Raw genomic sequence first — 24,984 nt, forward strand, 5'->3', positions numbered from 1 at the left:
ACTTCGCAACCCAACCCTAAAACCTTTCCAGCAGCAAACCTGGCATTGACCCATCTTTAAAAGCTCAGACCATGAGCCCAACTTGACCCACCACCATTACCACAAAATCATCCCTTACAAGCCTTCCAAGAATTCCTCACATCCAGCATTGTCTCACAACCCTTCCTCAGGTCCCTATGACATGACCTAACCTGTCCTCTGCAGAACTCCAGGCTCTACGTTCCCTAAAAGCTGATGACTCCCATCATTATCCTCCCAGCAGACATAGGATCTACCACTGTAGTACTTGACTGAAAGGAGTACGTTACTGAAGGTATACACCAGCTGTCTGACACCTCTACATACAGCATCTACCATCAAGAACCCATTCAAACTGACCTGCCATCCAACATCGGACCCCTCACAACGACTAACACCTCAATCCATAGAACTTCTTACCCCACCCAAACCACACACCACCACCTTCCTATAGTTGCTGCCTTCAAAGCACCCACTGAACGTATATCTGCCTTAGTTGATCAAAACCTGAAACCCATAATACAAAAACTCCCCTCCTACATCAAAGACACCAACCATTTCCTAGAGTGTCTTAAATCCGTGCCTGTCCCACTCCCAACACACAACTTGCTTGTCACCATTGATGCCACCTCCCTCTATACCAACATCCCCCCATGTAAATGGTCTGTCTGCTGCTGAACGTTTCCTCAGTCAGCATTCATCTGATTCCAAACCTATGACATCCTTCCTACTCACCTTAAGCAGCTTTATACTTACTAACAACTACTTCAGTTTTGAGGGGCAGACATACAAACAAATCATGGGCATGGCCATGAGAACCAAGATGGCTCCTTCCTATGCCAACCTTTTCATGGGTTGCTTGGAAGGGGTTTTCCTGGAATCCATAAGTCTTCAGGCCCTGGTTTGGTTTGGATACATTGATGACATCTTTGCCATGTTGACTCATGGTGAGGCCGACCTGCTAAAATTCCTGGAATCTCTGAATACCTTCTCCCAATTAAGTTTCACATGGTCCTATTCTGAATCCCATGCCACCTCCCTTGACATTGATCTTGTCCTTACCAAAGGCCAGCTGCACACTTCTATCCACATTAAACCTACCAACAAACAATTTTGACAGCTGCCATCCCTTCCATTTCTAATGTTCCCTTCCATACAGCCTTGGCATCTGAAACAAACATATTTGTTTGGATGCTGAATCTAAAATGAGATCCAGTCTGTCTGAGAGTTAGTTAGAATAGCTTTCCATCGCCCTCTCAACCTCAGACCCTATGCTCCCTCTGCACCTATCTCCCTACTCTATATGGCTCCTACCCTGTGACCGACACCGCTGCAAGACTTGCCCTATGTCGTCCGTTTTCTACCTTATGTGTTAATGCACTTGTTTATTCATCTGTATCACCAAGATTAATCAGCACTTTGCCTTCGCTCTTAGATGGATATATTTTCATTTAGATTTTTATTTGCATAGAACTATTCCATTGTTATTTATGAATTTGAATACAACAAATTACAGTTCATTTCACTGCTTGGCTTTATCCCGATCGTCTGTCACCAATTTATTCGCAAATTTGACAGGTATTTTCTATTCCACCATCCACTTATCTTGTCTATGGTGGTGGGTGTAACTGCTGTTCTATAATTTTAAATAGGTTGTAAACTGTCTGTAGGTAATTCTTTCACGTTTTTGTGCGACTGTTTTTTGGCAAATCGCTCTGATTATTGCTGTCTCTTACGTCACTTTGGTTGCCAAGCTAAGTAGTTTACATTTTCTCCTATGACTTTCACCTTCTGTTTACCCATTTCTAAGCTTTTGTCTGTTTTCACAACTTTCACGATCCAATTTTTCCTTTTATCATTTTTCATATCAATTAGATCGCCCACTCATTACCTCTCATTAACGATTTATGTATGAAATTTTCTAATTTTTCCAACTTTTTCCATTGCTTTTCTTCCATTTTTCTATCCTTTCCACCCTCTGCTTATTTATTTATTTTTGTCACTCTCATGATTTTTAACTCTCCAAACTGCCCTCTATTGCCATGCTAAATCCCATCTCATTACACATCTGTTCCCTTCGAAAACATGTCTTTGCAGTATCAAAACTAAGATCCTACATTCTGTTTCTTGAAACCTGCCTGTCCCTTGGAGTTACTCCAAAAGGCGTAACATTGAAAGTCCCTGTTTCTGGATACAATCTCATGCTACACCAGGCTCTTTTACAGTTTCAAAGACAGCTATCTCTTGCTCTTACGCAGCAAATCAGTAACCTATATGCCTCATCAGCAAATTTCCACTCTACCAGACTTCTCTCCTTCTACAAAATCCTGCAGTTATCTGTCCCTCATGTTTCCTTGAACAGTATCATCCACCAAGCCAAATTCAAACTGCAACAAAATGAAAGACTTCACCTCAAAAAGCTATCCCACCTTCTGCTAAACTACCTGAACAGTGCTATTTCCCTTCCTGTTCTTCTGCGGCTCCCTAAACAGCCACACCATCAACCACCACTCCTCTACTACAAACTGAGCTTGTCCAACCTCCTTAACATCCCACAGTCTTCACTACTGCCTCCCAGACCAAGAATAACCCTTAATCCAAAGAACCAGTCACAACAGTACTGTATTCTTAACCTCTCATCTAAAGCACTCCTGAAATCATGCCCTGAAATGAGATCCATTCTATCTGAAATTTTGCCCACCACACCTAGAATAGCTTTCCATTGCCCTCCCAATCTCCGCAATATTCTTGTCAGACCCTATGCTCCCTCTGCACCCATCTCCGTACCCTATGGCTCCTACCCCTGTGACTGTCCCCACTGCAAGACTTGCCCTATATGCCCTCCTACCACCACCTATAATGGCCCTGTAACTGGCAGAACAAACTATCAAAAACCAGCTATTATGTAAACACTGTTCAGCCTTCTACACTGGCATGACTACCACCAAATTATCAATTGGGAGGAATGGGCATAGGCAAAGGGTACACTGGCAACTTGCAATATCCTGTTGCAGAGTATGCTCCACAACATGACATTCATGACCTCAGTGCCTGTTTCACCAGACGCACCATCTGGATTCTTCCCACTGACACCAGTTTCTCAGAACGCCACAGGTGGGAACTAGCACTACAATATGTCCTTGGTTCTCACCACTCACCTGGCCTTAATTTACATTAATTTCTTCCGTCTCAGCTTTTCTTCACTGTAACTACTCGCTCCCTCCCACCTCTGTTACGTACAATGCACTTAGCTTCTCTCTCTTATTAACTCATGTGCGAAATTTTAGTAGTAATCTCTGTCTTTCATATCACCCTGTCTGCCACCTTTAAGCTCTCAGGTTTTCATATCTCACCCAATGCCATCCCCAACAATCAGTCTTTCCTTCTCATCCTGTACGGTAATTCTCCCCTGACCCATGGGTCTGGGTGACTTTCCCAAAATCTATCCCTTTTCCTAGATCTCTCCAGTCCTTTTCCTTCACCCTTCTTCCTTCCCCTTCAACCCTTCTGCCTGAAGAAGGAGCCACTGGCTCTGAAAGCATGCCAATCACAACAGTCTTTTATGTGTGTGTTCTGTTGCCACTTGGTGAGTAGATTTTTTATCTATCCAGTTAAATAATGTTTTTGGATTGCATGTGCCAGTAATCATTAAACAGTCACTTGCTCTCACAGCTACTTCAAAATACACAAAATATTACTTCATTACAGTTTCATGTACACAATTTCAAGATTTTTTGGTATATAGTTCTACTCAGAAGAGGTATTTCATAGGTTAGTTTGCCTCTTATAAGTATTTTCCAATGGTTATATGGTACCAAAGAGGATTACAATCCGTTCTTGGCTAGTTGAAAGATTTATGCTGTGTGGTTTTGATTATTTGTCTGAACAATGAATAAATCATGATCTTGTTCACAGAGTAATATAATGTTCTAATTATACATACACTGATTAGTATGTGTTACACTGACACTGAAACATGTGTAGTTATTGGTTTTACATTTAGTTAGATATCATAACCAGATCCCTTTATCATTGTTCCGGCTCTCCCGTAATGTAAACATTCATGCTGCCTGCACAAAACATACCCACAGCTCAAAATTTTGATTCTGACGAGTTTGATCTGTAAATCAGCTCGAGTTCTACGTTACACTGGGAAGCAATACTTTTTGTGAGTTGGTAAAGCCAACAAATGCAAATACAAAAAAATGTTGTTGACAGACACTGGTCTGCAGCCTAGATTGAAGTCTAAGTTCGCTCACTATTTAACACTTTTTTTGTTGAAAACTACAAGCTACATTCCAAAAAGCTGGATTGCATAACAGATAAACCTCTGATTAGTATTTTGATGCATACTTATGTACATGCAACGAACATAAAATATGAAAAATGTAAGAAGGTAGGGGGGGATACTTTTACCAGATTCCAAGTGAGTTAAATGTCACAATATCAGGAAGTTATTTACTGTTTCTTGTAACATACTACTTCATACGCAGGGTTCTGTTTCCTGTTGGTGTACTATATTTATTAACAACACATTATAAGACAAAATCATCTGTGTCTTACTTAAGTGCAAAGCAAATCCTCTCACACAAAACCAGTACATAATGTGACACTGGAGAATCTCGGTGGAATAAAAACTATGTAAATAAGGAAAGTTCACCATTCAGCACATAGTGGGAGAGCTGAATTGTAGATGGGTAACATACAGGGACCGTAAGTTGTTCCAAAAACAACGGAAGAAATGTTTTTGGTAGAAACCATTTTATTTTTTCTTAAAATACATGACTTTTAAACTTATGCATTTCTGCATGTGTCTGAAAAAATACTGGAATTATTTTTCCACACTGATGGGGATACCTAAAAAGCATACTTTTGGTAGGATTCAACAGCTTCTTGAAGGGATGAAAATCATTGTCTATACATGTTTTCTTTGATATAACAGAGGTCATCAGAAGATAAACTAGGTGAATCTTACAATGTCATTATGAGTTCAATGTTTTTCAGCATCGAACTGTTTCATGTTTTGTATGAATGCTGGCAGTGTCACAACCAAGAATGACATGACTTTTCAACTGTTTTACCTCCTGATATGTGGCACACACGTTACTGTATACCATTGAGCATTAATGGTTCTTTGATCCTCTTAAGCAATGGTTGTGACATGTCTAGTGTAACCAAAGGAACAAGTAATCATTTTCTTAGAAATATTTCACCTAGAACCACTTTTATCATTTTGGTTCACAGTGGGACACCCAAACAACCGATTGCAACTCATAGGAATATACAGGAAGTTTCATCTACTACTGTGATGTCATATCCTGCTTTCACATTTTTTTAGTTGAATATTTTCAGCAAGCTGAATTTTGAGCTTTGGTCAAATTGCATGAAATCTGTTGGGAACAGAAGCTTTTCTTATCTAAATATTCATGTAAAACTGACTGCACTGTACTGTATATTCTGATATCGTTTACCAGAGAAGGCAAAACAGTGAATGATAATTCTTTCTAGTGTAAACAGAACGTGCATGGCGTTCGAACATGCGCAGGTCACATTCACAGGTGTTCACTTGTGATCTACTGGTTGTAAGTTTTAGAGCGAAGCATGAAAGGAAGTTTGTGACCTCTCCGTTTCAGCACTAGTTTCAGTATGATAAACACAGTGCATTCGGTTTGCCGCAATATGGTATTTTTCAAACACTCACTATATGTTGTTGTTCACTAAAAGTATAATATAATTGGATGGATAAAAAACTCTACTTCATAAGTGGCAGCAGGAGAAAATACTGATATAGTTCCCAACGATCTTTTTTTCTTTCTCAATCTATCCAATAAGCTTCGTTTGACCCAGGGTTCTAGGTGAATTTTCCAGAGCTCTCCCCATTTCCTAAAAGTCACCAGTCCTTTTTCTTCACCCTTCTTCCTTCCCCTTCAACCCTTCTGCCAATAGCAGTCAATGGCTCTGAAAACTTGCACATTTCCTTAACTTTTATGTGTGTTTTCTACTGCTGCCACTTGGTGAATACATTTTATATCTATCCAATTATATTACATTTTCAAAAACTTATTATTTTGTGTACTGAAAGTGATTTTTTTGGTGATGGGAGTGGCAGTGGCTCGATGACAACATACTTCAGTTGATGCAAGAGCACAGATCCCAAAGGTGCCTGTGGGAACCTAGAGATGGACAACATAAAATATCTACCAAAAAAATTATGATTGACAAGAAATTGCTAGAGCACTAACAATTCCAACAGAGGAAGTGAAGAAGAAAATGGACTCCTACTATCTTCTTTTAGGCGAAAAAGGCGAAAAGGACATACAACATTGGGAATGGATGCAGCGGAAAAGTGTAATTCCAAGTGGTTTGTCTTCTTATCACTGTCATTTCTCCTTGATACATACAAAGTGAGGAAAAGTAGATGTTTTGAGATTAGTCAAGTCATAAACATGTAGTGACAGTATTTTGCATTTATTTAGTTTAATGATAGCTGTACAAAAAGAGTATTTACTCAGCTTAACAATATTTATCCTGCCACTCAAGCCTCCCATTATCTGATTTAAAATATTGTGCTAAATCATTTCTTACTTCTTTGGTTTTTTATCAGTGTGGCACAGATCTCAGAGGCAAGAAAGATCTACAGATGTATCACTTTGTGTTCCTTGCCACCAGGTACCTGAAATCAGATTTCTTTCTTCTTTGTCAACTGTCACTGGAGGTGTGTTAAGTTAAGAAAATATTTTCTTTAAAGATCCCATTCAAGCAGGTGAGAAAGTGAAGGAAGATGCATCAGTTCCAGAAGTGGTGGAAGATGAAGTATGAAGTAGTGTCATATTTGTGCCTCAAACTGCATCAGAAGAGATACACAGGGAAGAGATAGTGGAAGTAAGTGAGCCACCACACGAGATAAAAAAGGTATAATAAACCAGACAGTCAATTGTCTGTTGCTCCAAAGATAATCAAAGGTATCAGTGACAACACCACAGAGAGCAGGAAACAGGAAACAAAATCAGCATGTGACTGCTTTGGTGAGTATGTTTGATCAAAAATTATAAACTGCAGCTATCACATTCAGGATATACTACAACATTAAGTGCAGGAAATCTTGTTCCAGGCAGATATGGACAATTTCAACTGCTCTTCTGAAGAAGACCTTTCTAGAGACATAATACATCCCTCTTCCCCATCACATCTACAGATACTGCAAAACTGACAGATAATGTGGTGCACAATCTTCTTGGTTTCATTTTTGTTCTTTTTTGTTTACTTTTGATTTGTTGCAGTATTTCCTAACAGAAAAATAAATGTTATCAAAATACAAACAGGCACTGTAGTTTAATGTAAAATAAAAATATGCGAAAGACCTGATCATTTTCATGGATTAAATTCAAGTTATCTGTGTTAATTTCATGGTTTGGCCACTACTTTTCAAAATTTAAATACAGAAGAAACAGAGTAAGTGAAAATTGCTTTTCCTCCAACAATGACATCTCTTATCCAACAACTGTAAAATACATGTTATAAAATAGCCTATTATGCTGGTCTTTCTTTTATTTTTACATTACATTACTTAGTTTTACTGATAGTATGTCCTTCACGTATAGGTTAATAAAATCCACAGGTGTATATCTAAAAACAAATATGATGAGACTTACCAAACAAAAGCGCTGGCAGATCGATAGACACACAAACAGACACAAACATACACACAAAATTCAAGCTTTCGCAACAAACAGTTGCTTCATCAGGAAAGAGGGAAGGAGAGGGAAAGACGAAAGGATGTGGGTTTTCTGTTTGTTGTGAAAGCTTGAATTTTATGTGTATGTTTGTGTGTCTATCGACCTGCCAGCGCTTTAGTTTGGTAAGTCTCATCATCTTTGTTTTTAGATATATTTTTCCCATGTGGAATGTTTCCCTCTATTATATTCAAATCCAGAGGTGTTTTACATATACTGCTACATACTTCAGGAATTTTGGAAAGAGATGGGGTTGATATTCAAAATAGATATTTGAGGCTAGAATGCCGCCTGTTGCTAAGAATCGCAGCATTAGTGCTAGCTTCTCTTCAGTTGCTAAGGTTTATTGATTGCTTGTACCTTGCCTTGAAATCTTCTGTTCAATTGCAGCTAGAAGCATGCAAAAATCATTTATAGACATGTAGGTGAAGTTTTGGAATAAAGCAAGCAATGGTTCCAGCTGCAGATCACTAGACACAGCCACACCACTTCATCCTTTACCACAGTTTTCTGTGTCTTCACCATTTCGCTGACTACAGTGCGCTCGCCATACAAAATAAACCAAGATGCATGTTTGTGTTCTCTATAATGCTGCACAGAATACAAATTAATCAACTTAACCATGACAATGGAACCACCTGCATACTGCTAACAACTGCCGCACTGCTTGCAAATGCGCATTCCCACGTGTTTGCTTTGGTGTACAGGGGGCTGAAGGCTGCATTTATCTGACAAGAAGTCCTATGCCCATCGTCTTGAATCACATTGGTCCATAGCCTTTTTTTTTTTAAACTAACAACGAATACTGCTCAGATCTGCATGAAATTCATCAGTGATGGAACTGAGATCTTTCTTTGTGACCTCTTCATAACCTTTGGTAAATATTGTATGTATAGAAACAGGCATCATTTCATTAATATCCATGTAGCATCATTCTTTGTACAGAAACATCTAAGAATGAAGTATTTCAGTTTCTCTGATAAATTATTATGAATAAAGTGTTGTTTCCTACTGATGGCTAAGAAAGTTATACCTCATAGGCCCGGAACTTTTCATTATGTTTACTGAAAATGTTAAAATGAAATATAATCTTCGAGTAACTTATAGGAATGTAGCCAGATGGCATCGCTGACAACAATCAATATTTCGAGAAGAGTACACCCTCTCATTTTCAAGGTAAAAATACAGCAAGAAAGTGTTGCGCAAGGGAATTTAAAACCTCAGTCAGCTGAGAAAATCTCCAATAGAAGAACATTCTTGGCACTAATCATCCTATGGAGTTTAACAACATGGAGATTCTGGCATATTCCTCCAGCTGTTGGGGTAGTGTTATTAAGGAAGCAGTTGAAATTAAATTAGCAAATGACCTTGTAAATAGGTATGGAAGTTTATCTTTTAATTTAAATTCTGTGTAGAATCCTGCCCTTTCCCCTGTCAAAAAATAGAGGGAAAGAGTTAGTAGTACTGCACCTGTTGGTTATTAATTTTCACTGTCAATAACTTCTAAAATCAGTCATCTTTGTGTGTGTGTGTGTGTGTGTGTGTGTGTGTGTGTGTGTGTGTGTGTGTGTGTGTGTGTGTGTGTGAATAATTATTCTAATCTTATTCTCACAATCCTTAAAGGAGTGATACACAGGGGCCTGTAGTATATTCCTAGAGTCACTATTGAAAACCGGTTCTTGAAACTTTGCCAACAGACTTTCTCAGGATAGTTCACATCTCTCTTCAAGAGTCTTCCAGTTCAATTCCTTTAGTGTCTCTGCTTCCTTCTCCCACAGATTAAACAAACCTGTGACCATATGTGCTGTCCTTCTCTGTATACATGCAATATCCTCTGTTAGTCCTGAACTTCGCCATAGCTGGTCCCAAGCCTGGTTGAGAAAGGAGGAGGGGCAGGAGTAACACCTCGTTAAAAAACGTTGGTTCACCTGGCCCAGGTGATAGAACCTCGTGAGGGCCCCTTGCCAGGTATACGGTGAAGACCTCAATGGCAGCAAAGGCGGAGAAGATGGACTTTTGTACGGCGGAGCTGGCAGAAGAGGTACCTTTTCTCTTTGGGTACAAAAAGAGTACAAGTAGTGGCTGAACACCAGAGGGGCGGCTACAGACAGCGTCTGACTCATGATGAGCTGCTAACTTTAGGCTAGGCATCCTACTGCCTATGTGGAAAGTAACGGAAAACTACCACATTATATTCCCAAGCAGTACATGGTATGTCTCTCCATGTGAAAGATTCCAGGGTTAAAACTTCCCCTCATTCGGATCTCTGGGAGGGGAACACACTGAGAGTAGACGTATTTGAAAGGAAGAAAGGGACAGTGAAAGGAGGTAAGATAAGGATTGGAACATGGAATGTGAGGCCGCTACTGTAAGCAGGAAAGCTATAGAACGAAAAACAGGAGATGAAGAGGAAGAGATTAGATGCCCTCGGTTTGTGTGAAATAAGATGGGGAGAGAATGGGGAGATAGAAAGTGGAGATTACAAGCTCTTTTACTCAGGGGAAATCCAGAGTGGTGAAAACAAAGTAGGAATATGATAGAGCAAAAGTTGAAAAATAAGGTAATGAAGGTAGGATATATTGATGGAAGACTGACGATGATACGACTGAAAGGTAGTTCAAAAGATTTGGTATTAATACAGTTATATGTGCCAACCAGCCAGCACAGAGATGAGGAAGTGGAAGAATATTATGAGAAAATACAGAGCTCATCGAGAAAGAAAATAGAAATGCCAGCGTTATCATGGGGGAATGGAATGCAGTGGTGGGTGAAGGAAGAGATGAAGATGTAGTAGGAAAATTTGGATTAGGAATAAAAAATGAGAGAGGTGAACAACTAATTAGTTTCTGTAAAGAAAATTCATTAGCAGTAGGTAACACATTATTTGAACACACAAAAGGAGACGTTACATACGGATATCATATTTGAATAGGGAAAGGTATCAGTTGGACTACATCCTGAAACAAAAAAGGTTTAGGAATTGTTTGAAGAATGCTGAAGCTTATCCAGGAGCGGATATAAATTGAGACCACAACCTAGTAATGGGAGAAATACAAGTGAAGTTGAAAAAAGTCTGGAGAGGTAAAGCAAAGGAAAGACTAAACATAGAAAGACTCAAAGAGGTAGGAAAGGCATCTGATTTGGAGAACAGATTTATGGAAAAATGGCAAAGAGGTAGTGTTAATGACAAATGGATAACAATGAGGGAAGGACTCATGGACTCTGCCAAAGAAGTACTAGGAATTACAGTATCCCAAAGCACCAGGAGAGAATGGATAACAGAAAACATGTTGAAAAAGATGGAAGAGCGGAGAAAGTGGAAAAGTGTAGAAACTGAAGAAGGCAAAAAGAGGTACAGGAAACTGAATAATGAATTAAGAAGAGAAACTGAAGAAGCAAGAGAAAAATTGATGAAACAGAAATGCGACGAAATAGAGAAAATGGAGAAAGAGGGAAAGTATGAAATGATGTATAGACTGGCTAGTGAGATAGTTTTTGAACGTAAAAGAAAGAGGAATAACATGGAAATAGAAAGAGCGGATGGTACTCTAGCAGAAGAACCAAGGAGGTTTTGAACAGATGGCAAGAATATATTGAATTTCTGTATAAGGGGGATGAAATGCAAAGCGAAATTAAAGTTGAAGAGGAGCAATATGTGCCGGAAGATGGAAAGGGATTTACCATCTTGGAAGCAGAAGTAGAAAAGGCACTGAAGGAGATGAAGACTAGGAAGGCACGTGGAATTGATGATTTGCCAGCAGAACTGTTGAAGGGTCTGGGAAACATGGCAAGAAAAGAAATAGTCTACCTCTGTAATGAGATATATGACAAAGGGGAATGGCCTGAGGACTTCCTTGCAACAGTTATGATACCAACAGAGAAAAAGAGAAACACTAAAAAATGTGAAGTGCACCGAACCATCAGTCTAATTTCTCATGCACCTAAGGCTTGTTGAGAGTGTTGAATAGAAGGCTATATGGCAAGCTGGATAGAGGAATTGCAGAGGAGCAGTTCAGATTTAGAAGAGGAAAAGGCACAAGAGATACCGTCGGCCTCTTAAGAACTATAGGGGAAAGCTATATGGAAAAAGGTAGATAAATCTTAGCTGTTTTTATATATTTAGAAAAAGCTTTTGACATAGCTCAGTGGAACAAGCTGATGGATATTTTGAAGATGAAAGGTGTAGATTGGAAAGAGAGAAGACTGATACAGAATCTATATTTACACCAGAAAGTAAGGATAAGGATCGGAAATGAAATGTTACAAGTAGGTAGCATTGGACGAGATGTTAGACAAGGCTGTTGCCTTTCCCCACTGTTGTTTAACATATACCTTGAAGAGATTATTGTGAAAGGCTTAGATGGGAAAAGAGGAATATGTATTGGTGGAAAGAGAACAGAATGTATAAGATTTCTTGATGACAGGGTATTAGAAGCAGAAAGTGAGCAGACAGTGAATAACATGCTGAAAGATCTGAATGAAGCTTGTGTGGAATATGGGATGCAAATAAGCACAGCAAAAACAAAGAGTATGGTCATCAGTACAAGATGCAGACTGTCCAATATTAAAATAGGACAATCTACGATTAGCCAAGTAAGCACATTTAAATATATTGGAAGCATAGTAACTGAAGACTTGAGATGTCACCAGGAGGTGAAAACTCGAATTGCCATAGCGAAGGAGGCATTCAACAGAAAGAGGAGACTCTTATGTGGCAAATTAGATAAAGGACTAAGGAAAAGGCTTGGCAAATATTTTGTCTGGAGTGTGGCACTATATGGGGCAGAAACATGGACGTTGAGACGAGAGGATGAAAAAATGTTATAAGCATTTGAGATGTGGATGTGGAGGAGAATGGAGAGAATAAGCTGGATGGAAAGAGCGAGTAATGAAAGAATATTGGGAAGGGTTGGTGAGAGAAGATGTCTGCTGAAGGTTGTAAGAGAAAGGAAAAAGAACTGGTTGGGACATTCATTAAGAAAGGAGTGCTTGCTAGGAGATGCTTTGGAAGGATTGGTTTGTGGGAGAAGACTGAGAGGAAGAAGGAGATACAAGATGATAGACGACATAAAGGGAAGAGGAAATTATGCAGACCTGAAGAGGATGGCTGGAGACCGGACAGCCTGGAGAACTGCCATGTGAAAACCTGCCTTTTGGCAGAGCACTGATAATGAGTCCTATCTGGTACGGGTCCCACACACTTGAGCAATATTTTAGAACCGATCACACATGTGATTGTTTACTAATCTCCTTTGTAGACTGATTGTGCTTCCCCAAAATTCTACCAATAAACTGAAGTCTACCACCTGCTTTACCCACAACAGCCTCTATGATTATTCCATTTCTTACCCTGACAGTGTGTTACACCTAGATAGTTGTATAAGTTGGCTGATTCTAACAGTGACTCATTGATATTATAGTCATAGGATACTTTTTTTTTCGCTTTGTGAAGTGCACAATTTTACATTAATGAACATTTACAGCAAGTTGCCAATCTCTGCACCACTTTGAAATCTTATCAAGATCTGACTGAATATTTATGCAAATATGACAATGACTCTCCATCCAAGATAACATGCTGCATCCTCCCTCCCAAAAAGTCCTCAATCAAGTCACAAATTTCACTTCATACTCCATATTATCGTACTTTTGACAATAAGCGTAGGTGTGGTACTGAGTCAAATGCTTTTCGGAAATCAAGAAATACAGCATCTAACTGGTTGCCTTGATCCCAAGCTTTCAGTATGTTATGTGCGAGTGCAAGTTGAGTTTCACATAATCAATGTTTTTGAAATCCATGCTGGATGGCATGGAGGACGTCATTCTGTTCAGGATACCTTCTTACATTTGAGCTCAGAATATGTTCTAAGATTCTACAACAAACTGGATGTCAAGGATACTAAACAGTAATTTTGTGGATCACTTCTACAACCCTTCTTGTAAACAGATGTGACCTGTACCTTTTCCAAAGAACTGGACACGTTTTTTTGTTCAAGGGATCTATGATGGATTATAGTGGTGGTGGTGGTGGTGGGGGGGGGGGGCTAACTCAGCTGCAAATTCAGTATGTAATCTGACAGGGATTCCATTGGGCCCTGGGGCTTTGTTCAGTTTTAACAATTTCAGCTGTTTCTCAGCACCACTGACACAAAATTGGTGCGGAGGAAGGGACGCCCGTGGTATCCATAGTAGCCGATCCAGAGTCCAAGGCGGGGGAGGGAGCCAACGATCCACCCGGAGGTGGAGAGGGCCGGCGTCAGGCCCGCAGGGAGATGGCAACCGGGGGCAGGGACGGTGACTCCAGGACCACGTCCGTACCTGAAGGAGGTAGGAAAAGAGGCGGCAGCGAGAGTCCCATGGCAGCACGAGGGCGGAGCTGATTATCATGGCAGCACTCCAACCCTTTCGACGTCTGCACCGACGTCACACATCGCCCATGGGCCGCGACGACCGTGGCCAGTGTCGCCCATACTCAACGGCCCACACGGACATGCCAGGGGCATACCGTTGTGAGGGCTGGTAGTGGGGGCGGGAGGAGGATGGCATCAGCAAATGGAGCAGGGTCCGTGGCTGTCACTCATGAAGGAGCTCTGCCGGACTGCATCGATCAATTGGCGTAGTGCAACAGGTGCTCAAAAACAGGGTGAGGGCTGACGTTGTTGGAGATGTGTTGACCACCATAGTCAACTGGTGTTTAAAAGTGTGGACAAGCCTCTCTGCTGCGCCATTGGACGAAGGGTGGAAAGGGGGGCTACGGATATGTTTAATACCGTTGGCCTGACAGAAGTAGTGGAAGGAGGACGCCACGAGTTGTGGACCATTATTGGAGACCAACGTGTGTGGCAGGCCCTCAATGGCGAGAACCTGGGCCAGGGCCGTGAGTGTAGCCTCCGCAGTGGTGGATGCCATGCGGACAACATATGGGTATTTGGAGTAGGCATCAACAATGAGTAACCACATGGATCCCAAAAACAGGCCCGCAAAATCGATATGGTTGCGATCCTAGGGCCATCGAGGCACAAGCCAGGGTGCAAACGACTGAGGGGGGCTTACCTGGTGACGCGCACAGACAGTGCACCCACGGACCAGGCACTCAATACTGCCATTGATGCTGGGCCAATACACATGCTGGCGAGTCAAAACTTTCATATGGGACATAACCCAGTGCCTGCGGTGTAACAAACTGAGCACCCGAAGCCGCAATTCCAGAGGGACGACCACGCGGTGGGCATCCGACTCCGTGGCCAACAGAAGGACATCATCGACCACGGAGAGCCTGTGGGACAGGTGGCGCCAGGGGCTGAAATTGGACTGCATCCAACGAGTAACATAGGACGGCCACCCGTGGACCACGTAGTTGAGAACCTGCCGCAAGACAGGGTCACGGCGGGTAGCCGCAGCAATGTGAGCAGCCATAAGAGGCAGACCGTCCAGCGCATCCCGGCAGGCAGAATCAATGTGAAAGCAGAGGACCTCCTGTTGGTCAAAGGCAGGGTCGGGGCCTTCTGGGAGACGTGACAAAGCGTCCGCATTAGCACGGTGGGCTTATACCGGATGGTGTAAGTATAATTACGTAAAAACAATGCCCAGCGCTGGAGACATTGAGCTGTCGGCTGCTCTGGAAGGTGAGAGTGGGTTCCCAAAAGTGTAACCAAGGGTTTATGGTCTGTCAGGAGGGTGAACTTTGCCCCATAGAGATACGTGTGAATTTTTGGACAGCGAACACTATCATCAATGCCTCCTTTCCAATCTGGGAGTAGTTCCGCGCGGCTGGAGGAATGATTCCATGAGACCTTCTTGTCTGGAACGCCATATGGGGGAAAGCATGGTGCATTGAAAGAGAAGCCGAAGGAATTTTTTGCTGCAAAATGTGATAATTTGAAACGGATGAAGTAGGACACTGCTGGATCCTTCGCTCAGACATGAGAAAAGGTACTGGAAGCCTCGTATGAGTTATCGCTACTTATTTCAAGGACCAAGAAAAGTCATATTATCGGAGAGACAATAGTCAAACCCTGTTGGTTCAAAGCTGCTGCTATTGTTCTTGGGTCAGAAAGTAAACAAAAACTTCCACAAATACCACTTTCTGACAATACTGTGAAATGTCGGATTGATGATATGGCCAAAGACATACAAAATCAATTAGTTATGGCCGTCAAACAATCGCAGTTTTTCGCAATACAGTTAGACGAGAGTACCGACGTTGCGAATTGTTGCCAACTGCTAGCTTTCGTTCGCTATACAGAAAATGAAGCAATTAAAGAAGAGTTGCTGTTTTCTACAGAGTTAAAGACAACTTCAAAAGCAATTCATATAATGGTAGTCGTCTCTGAATTCTTTTGTAAAAATGAGTTATCAAGGAAGAAACTGATAGACGTATGCACAGACGGCGCCCCAGCAATGCTTGGATGTCGCTCAGGATTCATGCAGATGGTCAGAGGGAAAAAAATAAATAAATAAAAATAAAACCGAGTGTTACTGCTATCCACTGTGTAATACACCGTCAAGCATTGGCATTCCAAAGGAACTCAATGATGTCTTGAAATTGTGCATCAAAATCGTGAATCATATTTAAAAGAGTGCATTAAATTCCAGGTTATTTACGGCTCTTTGTGAAGACTTGGGAGCAGAGTATAAAACACTTTTATTTCATACAGAAGTACGCTGGCTCTCAAAAGGAAATATGCTAGGAAGATTATTTGAACTTCGAGACGAAGTGATGCAGTTTTTGGAAAATAACCAACAAACTGAATTGTACACGGAATTTAGAAAGCCCGGTATTCATGTTACATTGGCTTATCTGTCAGATATTTTTGAATCTTGAAACACATTGAATTTGAAATTACAAGGTGGAGAGTCAAACATAATTTTTCATCAGGATACCACCAAAGCGTTTACTGATAAGTTGCAACTATGGAAATGTAAAATTTTAGCCTGCAATTATTCCTGCTTTCCCAGATTGTTTGGAATCCTGGAAGAAGCCCGATTTCACAACGATTTTAAGGATACTGATACTAAGAGTAAAATATCAAACCATTTGCAGCACCTCATTGATGAATTCGAACGATACTTCCCTAACAGTTGTGATGATAAAATTTATTATAGGTTAGCGGCGGATCCATTTCACGTTGACGTGGATGTGTTGCCAGACAGACTACAAGAGGAAGTCTTAGAAATTAAAAATGATTCTGCAGTGAAGTATGACTTTGAGAAGATGGATAAGCCTTTATTTTGGGTTAAATATCTCACGGTGTATCCCAGCACAGCAGAACAAGCACTGAAACTGTATTTACCATTTTCAAGCACTTATTTGTGCAAAAGAGCATTTTCAACGGTAGTGGCGATAAAAAATAAGCTTAGAAGCGAACTCAGCATTGCCAATGATTTACGTTGTGCAGTTTCTACTATTCAGCCAAGATTCAAAACCTTGTAAAAAATATGCAAGCTCATCCTTCACATTGATTTATTTGTTTGTTTCTTGCCATATGTGTGTGGAAATAACATTTCTGTAATAAATACGTCACATTATAAGATAACTTGTTATTTTTCTCCTAACTATCCTTACATGTAGGTAATGCTGTAAAATTATAAAAAACTATTTCAAAGAAACAATATAAAATAAACATAGTGAATCTGATTTAAATATAAATACTGCGTGTGATCCTTATGGATTCTGATGTTACGTGTGGTATGTTATTTTAACTAATAATAGTATTTCTTCTGGATGAAGACACATCCTAGATATGGCAAGCGAAGAGTAGTCCCAAAATCGTATATTGGTGAAGAAATGGTGTGCAGCAAGGGAATGTAATCAAGGTAAGGAAGTTGTTTCACTCATATTTTTTGAAGTTCTGTATAGTCTGCAAAATTATTTCGTAAAACTTATTTTTTATTTTTTGCCTGGTTCTGAGAACTGGGCGTTTGTCGCCGTTCAGTAATTGTCATCGTTGACATAAATGCCAACCTATGTGCAATGACAAATAGGTGTACAAATTAGTGATGTTTGTTAACACCATGACTGAGTGACTATTTTTGATAATGAGTGAAAGTATTAAGCTATACTCAACTTAAAATAATGGCCCGCGTCCACTAATCTGCAAAGGTCGCAAATATTTTTCCTTGTTTACCAAGGACTTTATTTACTTTAGGAGTGGCTTATAATCACTCGACTAGACTGATGATGTAATAACTGCGACTCGAAACTTTAACAGCCCACCATGTTACATGATGTCACCATCACAAATTTTTAAAGTTTCTTGATAATTAATAAAAATCTCTATATTTTTTTAGGGAGGGGGGGGGGGCAAGGAAGTTTTCTTTTCGGCAGAGGGGGGGGGGGGGGGGGGGGGGCTTGACAAACAAAAGTTTGGGAACCTCCGTCTTAGAGGCATAAGCGATGGGCTGTTCAGGGCCATCGGCATCCCAGTGCGTGAGGACGGCCCCAATGCCATATGCCGACGCATCAGCTGCCACAACGAAGGGACGGTCCGGAGAGAAGGGAGTAAGGCAAGTGGCGGACTTCAGCATTGCCTTTAAACAGAGTAAAGCCTGGTCACAGGCCTGCAGTTCAGATAAGTCCTAGGGACGAGGAAGGGCCTAAATGGCCGCGACATTATGACCCGAAGGGCAAATGCCATCTTTGCTCAGCCAGTGACCTAAGTATGCCACTTCCTGTTGAAAAAAACAATACTTGTCCAGCCGACAGTGTAGACCAGCAGACTACAGAGCGTGAAATAAGGCACTAAGGTTTTGCAAATGTTCCTGGCGGGAACGCCCGGTGACCAAGATGTCATCCAGATAATTCACACAGGCAGGGATAGGCTGTGAAAGCTGCTCCAGGAATCGCTGGAAAATGGCCAGCAACGAAGAGACACCAAAGGGAAGGCGCTTGTATTTATACAATTCAAAAGGCGTGTTGATAACCATGATGTTCTGAGATTCGGCATCCAAGGGCAACTGGTGGTATGCCTCAGCCAGGCCGATCTTGGAAAAATACTCTCCCCCGGCAAGCTTGGCAAGAAGGTCTTCCTGTCGAGGAATGGGGTAAGTGTCAACGAGGGACTGAGCATTGACTGTAGCGCCGAAATCCCCACACAGATGAAGGGACCCATTGGGTTTCCGTATGACCACCAGTAGTGTCGCCCATGCACTGTAAGTTACAAGCTCCAGCACGCCAGTGGCCTGGAGCCAATCAAGTCCCTGCTTGACCGCTGGCCTTAAAGCCACCAGAAGGAGTCGAGCCCAGAAAAAGCAAGGCTGTGCATCCGGCCGTAGGGTGATGTGCGCCTGAAAGACGGAAGCACATCCGAGATCCGGTGCAAACAACGACGCAAAATCGGAGAACACATCGTCCAAGTCCTGAAAGGGAACAGCCGTGGAAACGACCTTAACTTCGTCAGAAATTGAAACGCCAACAGCTGAAACGCATCCAGGCCAAAAATATTCGAAGCCGACGGATGGTTGACGACAAAGAGGGTAAGGAGACGGGGAACACGCTTGTACGTCGCCTGGACGATGAACTGCCCACGAAGGGGAATGGAACCATCTCCGTAGGCGACCAAACAGTGAGAGGGAGGCAATAACGCAGGAGAGCCCAGCCAGGCATATCGCCATATTAATCAGGGAGACGGTGGCCCCAGTGCCGACCTGAAAACTGTCATCCTCTGTGAAAATGCAGAGTGTGAGGAAAAGCTTCCGCGCTGATGGGTCATCCTGTGGGACGACCGATTGCAGAGCATGGACGGTATCTTGAGGCCCAGGTGAGGCAGGACTGGAGCAAGTTGAGCGACTACGACAAACCAATCGGATGTGGCCCTCCTTGTTACACAGCGTGCACGTTTTCCAGCAGTGGGAACAAGCAGCCCACGAATGGGCAGTAAAGCACAATGGGCAAGATGGAAATGGGCCACGCGGCCGGCGACGAGGAGCGACCGAAGGTGCTGATGCTGTAGAGACATTGGACAACGAGGAGACCCAACAGCGCTGGCCTCTGTCAGCCGGACAACGTCAATGTCGCAAGGGCGGAACCTGCCATCACGCCGCGATCGCTGCCACCTGCGGTTGCGCCATAAGACACTCGTTAGCCGCTTGAGCAATTTCAAAGGAGTGGGCAATGCAGAGAACCTCTTCCAAGGAGGGGTTGTCGAGTTTTAACGCCGCAGTACGGACCTCAGGATCAGGAGCCAGCTGAACCACCACATCCCAGATCAGGGAGTCCACATATGAAACCTTACAAAGGTGATTGGTGAACATAAAATCTCATCGATGGCTGAGACCCTGCAAGCCCGTGACCCAGGAACGATACGACTGACCAGGCTGTTTATGGTACTGTTGGAACTCCAGCCGAGAGGCGACCACATGTTAGCGTTGGGAATAATAGTTTGTCAGCAAAAGGCAGATCTCCTGGAAAGAGAAAGCCACAGGATCGGACAATGGCGCCAACTTGCGGAGAAGAAGGAACGTGTCCAGAGAGGCCCAAGACAAAAACAACGACCCCTGCAAAGAGTCGTCCATGACTTGAAAAGCCGTGAAATGTTGTTTCAGCCGATGTAAGTAAGTTTCCCAGTCCTCTTCAGAGTCATTAATGGGTGGAAATGACAGCGGATGCGAGAAAGCATCAGACACCAGAGGACTCTGAAGCTGTTGTGGTAACGTGTCCCGGGTATCGACTTTGTCCGTTAGCAGCTGCAGCGACTTTTGTAAGATGTCTAACTGGAGCTGCTGCTGCTGCTGCTGCTGCATGAGCTGCTGCTGTTGCTCCAGCAGACAGACCAATTTCGCCTCCATACCAAAAACGACCACCGTTTACCTCGTCGCCAAAATGTTGTAACTGCGACCAGGACAGTCGTGGGGTTGAAATGACGGAAAGCACAGCGGGACCCGCGGAGAGGCCCGCGAACAACAACACACCAGGAGAGCACGGACACGACCAACGAAGGACAGAACAAACAACAACAAGATCGAACAACAGAGTCACAAGGAAACCTAACAAACATGTCCACTCGTACACAGAACAAGAACGTAAGTAAGCTGTCTAACACGAGACAATGTGTCCACAGACGTACGCGATATTAGACTGACTGGCTGAGAGAGAGGCAGGCGCTTAATTACTCTATCGGGGCCGCCACTATTGGCTGCTGGAACCATGAGTTCCACTTGGCGTCCTCAGACTAAAAGTGGGCCAGAAGGCGCGAGCCGCCCCAGCTTATGGCACGATAGTTCAGAGACCTCTAGGGGTCTTCAACGTCCATGACGTCTGGCGCAGATTCAAATTCCGCGGCGTGCAGTACCAGACATATGACCAGAATTTGTTTGGGTTCCTTGTAAGATCATTTGACAATACTTTGCTAGGAAAGTCATTGAAGGTATCACACACTGCCGTCTTGACAGCCAAAATGTTTCACACAGCATCCCTCTATTTATGGCCCTACGCTTTGTTTTACATCTATTATGCAGTAATCTCTGTTTCTTTAGAAGTTTCTGTACAGTGACTGTATGCCATAGAGCTTCCCTCCCATTATGAACTGTTCTACTGGGTATACATTGTGTGGTCAACTATTCTTTTGAACTTGAGCCATAGTTCCTCTACATGCTCCTGTTCTGTGCTGAATGTTTCGAGTTCCTCAGTGAGATATGACACTACTGATTTACAAAAGCGCTGGCAGGTCGATAGACACACAAACATACACACAAAATTCAAGCTTTCGCAACAAACGGTTGCCTCATCAGGAAAGAGGGAAGGAGAGGGAAAGACGAAAGGATGTGGGTTTTAAGGGAGAGGGTACGGAGTCATTCCAATCCCGGGAGCGGAATGACTTACCTTAGGGAGAAAAAAGGACAGGTATACACTCGCACACACACACATATCCATCCGCATATACACAGACACAAGAAGACATTTGTAAAGGCAAACTCTAACCAAGAGGTTACGAAGGTTAGGTGGATGGCAGAAAGAAACTCTTGGTGGAGTCGGGAGGATTTCATGAAGGATGGATCTCATTTCAGGGCACGATTTGAGGAAGTCGTATCCCTGCTGGAGAGCCACATTCAGAGTCTGATCCAGTCCCTGAAAGTATCCTGTCACAAGTGGGGCACTTTTGTGGTTCTTCTGTGGGAGGTTCTGGGTTTGAGGGGGCGAGGAAGTGGCTCTGGTTATTTGCTTCTGTACCAGGTCGGGAGGGTAGTTGCGGGATGTGAAAGATGTTATCAGGTTGTTGGTGTAATGGTTCAGGGATTCCGGACTGGAGCAGATTCGTTTGCCACGAAGACCTAGGCTGTAGGGAAGGGACCGTTTGATGTGGAATGGGTGGCAGCTATCATAATGGAGGTGGGTTTGATGTGGACGGACATGTGAAGCTGGCCATTGGACCAGGTGAATCTGATGGAACCAAAGGAGTTGAGGTTGGAGAGGAAATTCTGGGGTTCTTCTTCACTGTGAGTCAGATCATTAAGATGTCATCAATAAATCTGTACCAAACTTTGGGTTGGCAGGCCTGGGTAACCAGGAAGGCTTCCTCTAAGCGACCCATGAATAGGTTGGCGTACGAGGGGGCCATCCTGGTACCCATGGCTGTTCCCTTTAATTGTTGGTATGTCTGGCCTTTAAAAGTGAAGAAGTTGTGGGTCAGGATGAAGCTGGCTAAGGTAATGAGGAAAGAGGTTTTAGGTAGGGTGGCAGGTGGTCAGCGTGAAAGGAAGTGCTCCATCGCAGCGAGGCCCTGGACGTGCGGAATATTTGTGTATAAGGAAGTGGTATCAATGGTTACAAGGATGGTTTCCGGGGGTAACAGATTGGGTAAGGATTCCAGGCGTTCAAGAAAGTGGTTGGTGTCTTTGATGAAGGATGGGAGACTGCATGTAATGGGTTGAAGGTGTTGATCTATGTAGGCAGACATATGTTCTGTGGGGGCTTGGTAACCAGCTACAATGGGCCGGCCGCTCATTACAGTTACGGTTACATCAGGAGATGGGTCTGGTGGGCAATATAAGTATCCAATTATAATTTTATGCCCACCTCTGATACCGAGTCTTGCCCAAACAGTCTCACATGCAGCTTCAATTTCTATCTTACCATTAGGATTTTAATACTCTCACCTTTTGTTTTTCTCAAGGTGTATCCTTTGTGATATAGGACATTGGAACAAGTGATTTTTCACGTTATTATCTCTGCAATATCACTTTATGAAAAGTGAAGTGTGCAATGTGTACAAAATTTTGAAAAGCAACCTGTAACCACTGACTGGTGGTATGTAATTATGCAAGTATGTGGCTGTTGAATCATTATACAGCTTCCAGTTTTATTTACTATTTCTGGACTTGATGCTTAACTACATTCTGTAATATTCCAGTGTATTTGATGCTTTGAAAATCCATTTAACCCTTTTGCTGCTAGAGATAAGCTCTTTACATTCCACGCTGAGGCTGTACTGCTCGCCAAATGCTGGTGCCTGTGCTGGGAAATGGCGTTTTGGCTGATATGAAATACTTCTCATCTGATGTTTTGAAAACTATTACGCGAAAATAATTTATTTTTGCACATCTACAGTCTGGTACATTCACTCAATGAATAACTGATTTTCTTTTCGTTATCCATCATACTAAGTGCCTTGCACTGAATTAAGTCAAACATTGCACGAAATTTTAAAGAGTTTGCAGAGGTAAAAATGTATTGCATATGGCTGATTTTAGCTCATACATTGCAATGGATGAATGTAGATAAGATATCGAAATTTTATTTAAAATTGTGAGCAGAAGGATATCTCATTTCTTTCTCAAATTATTGGGTTTTATATCCAAAGAATGGTTGCATGTGACGTGCCCATTCATACGTCCTTGCAAATCGCGAACCATCGGTCAAAACAATAATTATATCTCAAACATTTCAAGATATCAAAACGAGGTTTTCTGTAAATGATAACACACAATGAGACATATGTGTTGTAAGATAAATGCTCAAAACTTTTTTATTCACCGGGATATGGAAGTAATTCATTCACAGCATTGAGAGGTTGGCAGCTCAGGATGCCTTTACATGACCATAGCATTGTAGGAAAATCCAAGTGGCACATGTATACACGTCCACAACTCCCCGGGGAACAGCGTAGGAGGACATGTATACACTCCCATGGCAGTCAAAAGGTTAACCTTGGACAGGAAACGTTGTTCAATTTTATCTTCTCTTAGAACACAAACACTGTCAATAATCAGTGTTGGATACTGCAAAAACTGTTTTCATGATTTTTATTTCTGCTGAGTGCTTTATGTTTCAAACATGTGTGACCAGCTTCTTTCCATCCTTTCTTCCCCTGTAATTAGCCACAAATTTAATTCCTCGTAAGATAAAGAGTTTAGGGAAATGCTATGCTGCAAAGTACTGAAGCACTATTATTAACTACGTTTATTTTTCTGAACTCCTTATTTCTTTTCTTGTACAAAAAGTCTTATTTCTACTTACCAGGAAGCTGAAGATGAATAGACCGATCAATCTTGAGAAATATGGTAGTTTTGGGGCTACAAAATTTTTCATCAAGCAAAAGAGATGAATGGGTTGGAAACAATTGAACTCTAGTGAGTGTTTGACAATTTAGCAAGATGTGGATGTAGGACAACACAGCGAGAGTTGGTGAAAGGGAACTCAATAATGATATGCCTTGAAAGTGTGAGATCTTTATCTTTTTCAGAAGTTTCATTTTGGACCTTCTCTGCTTTTTTAATACATTTCATATGTATTTCATTATGTCTAAAGTTTATAAATTTAAGGAGCTATTCCAAATGGTTTATCAGTATTTCACACTGGTTGCATACCTTTGCAGGCAAAAACCATAATCAGCTCCGATAGGCTGCTCATCTACCTTTTACTCTCAATCACTTCAGTTGGTTTTGCTTTATGAATAGCAAAATGATCTCACATCTCTTCCAAATTGCTATACTGATTTAAAATATGTCACACACATCATTTCATAACCATTCCCTAGTTTTACATTAATTTAAACTGTTAGATTATACAGATTCTTGAAATAAATGTTTAAGTTAAAGCAAAAAACTATGTACAAATATATGTTCAATATATGATACGCTATATTTCACTGTTAATGACAATATTACAAAAAGGACTGACTGCTTCTCACCATGTAGTGGAGATGTTCAGTCACAGACAGGTACAACAAAAAGACTCCTAAACAAGTAAGCTTACAGCCAAAGGGCTTCCTTCTGAAGTAAAAAACACACACACAGA

General features: G+C 42.0%; 1 protein-coding gene across 1 annotated transcript in view; it reads right to left on the reverse strand.

The window, feature by feature from the left end:
• The window catches only part of LOC126188053 (serine/arginine repetitive matrix protein 2-like), a 354,700-nt gene that overhangs the window by 198,324 nt on the left and 131,392 nt on the right, over positions 1-24,984 (reverse strand). The window lies entirely within an intron of this gene.

Source organism: Schistocerca cancellata, chromosome 5 (genome assembly GCF_023864275.1).
Source record: "Schistocerca cancellata isolate TAMUIC-IGC-003103 chromosome 5, iqSchCanc2.1, whole genome shotgun sequence".
In the NCBI taxonomy this organism is placed as follows: Eukaryota; Metazoa; Arthropoda; class Insecta; order Orthoptera; family Acrididae; genus Schistocerca; species Schistocerca cancellata.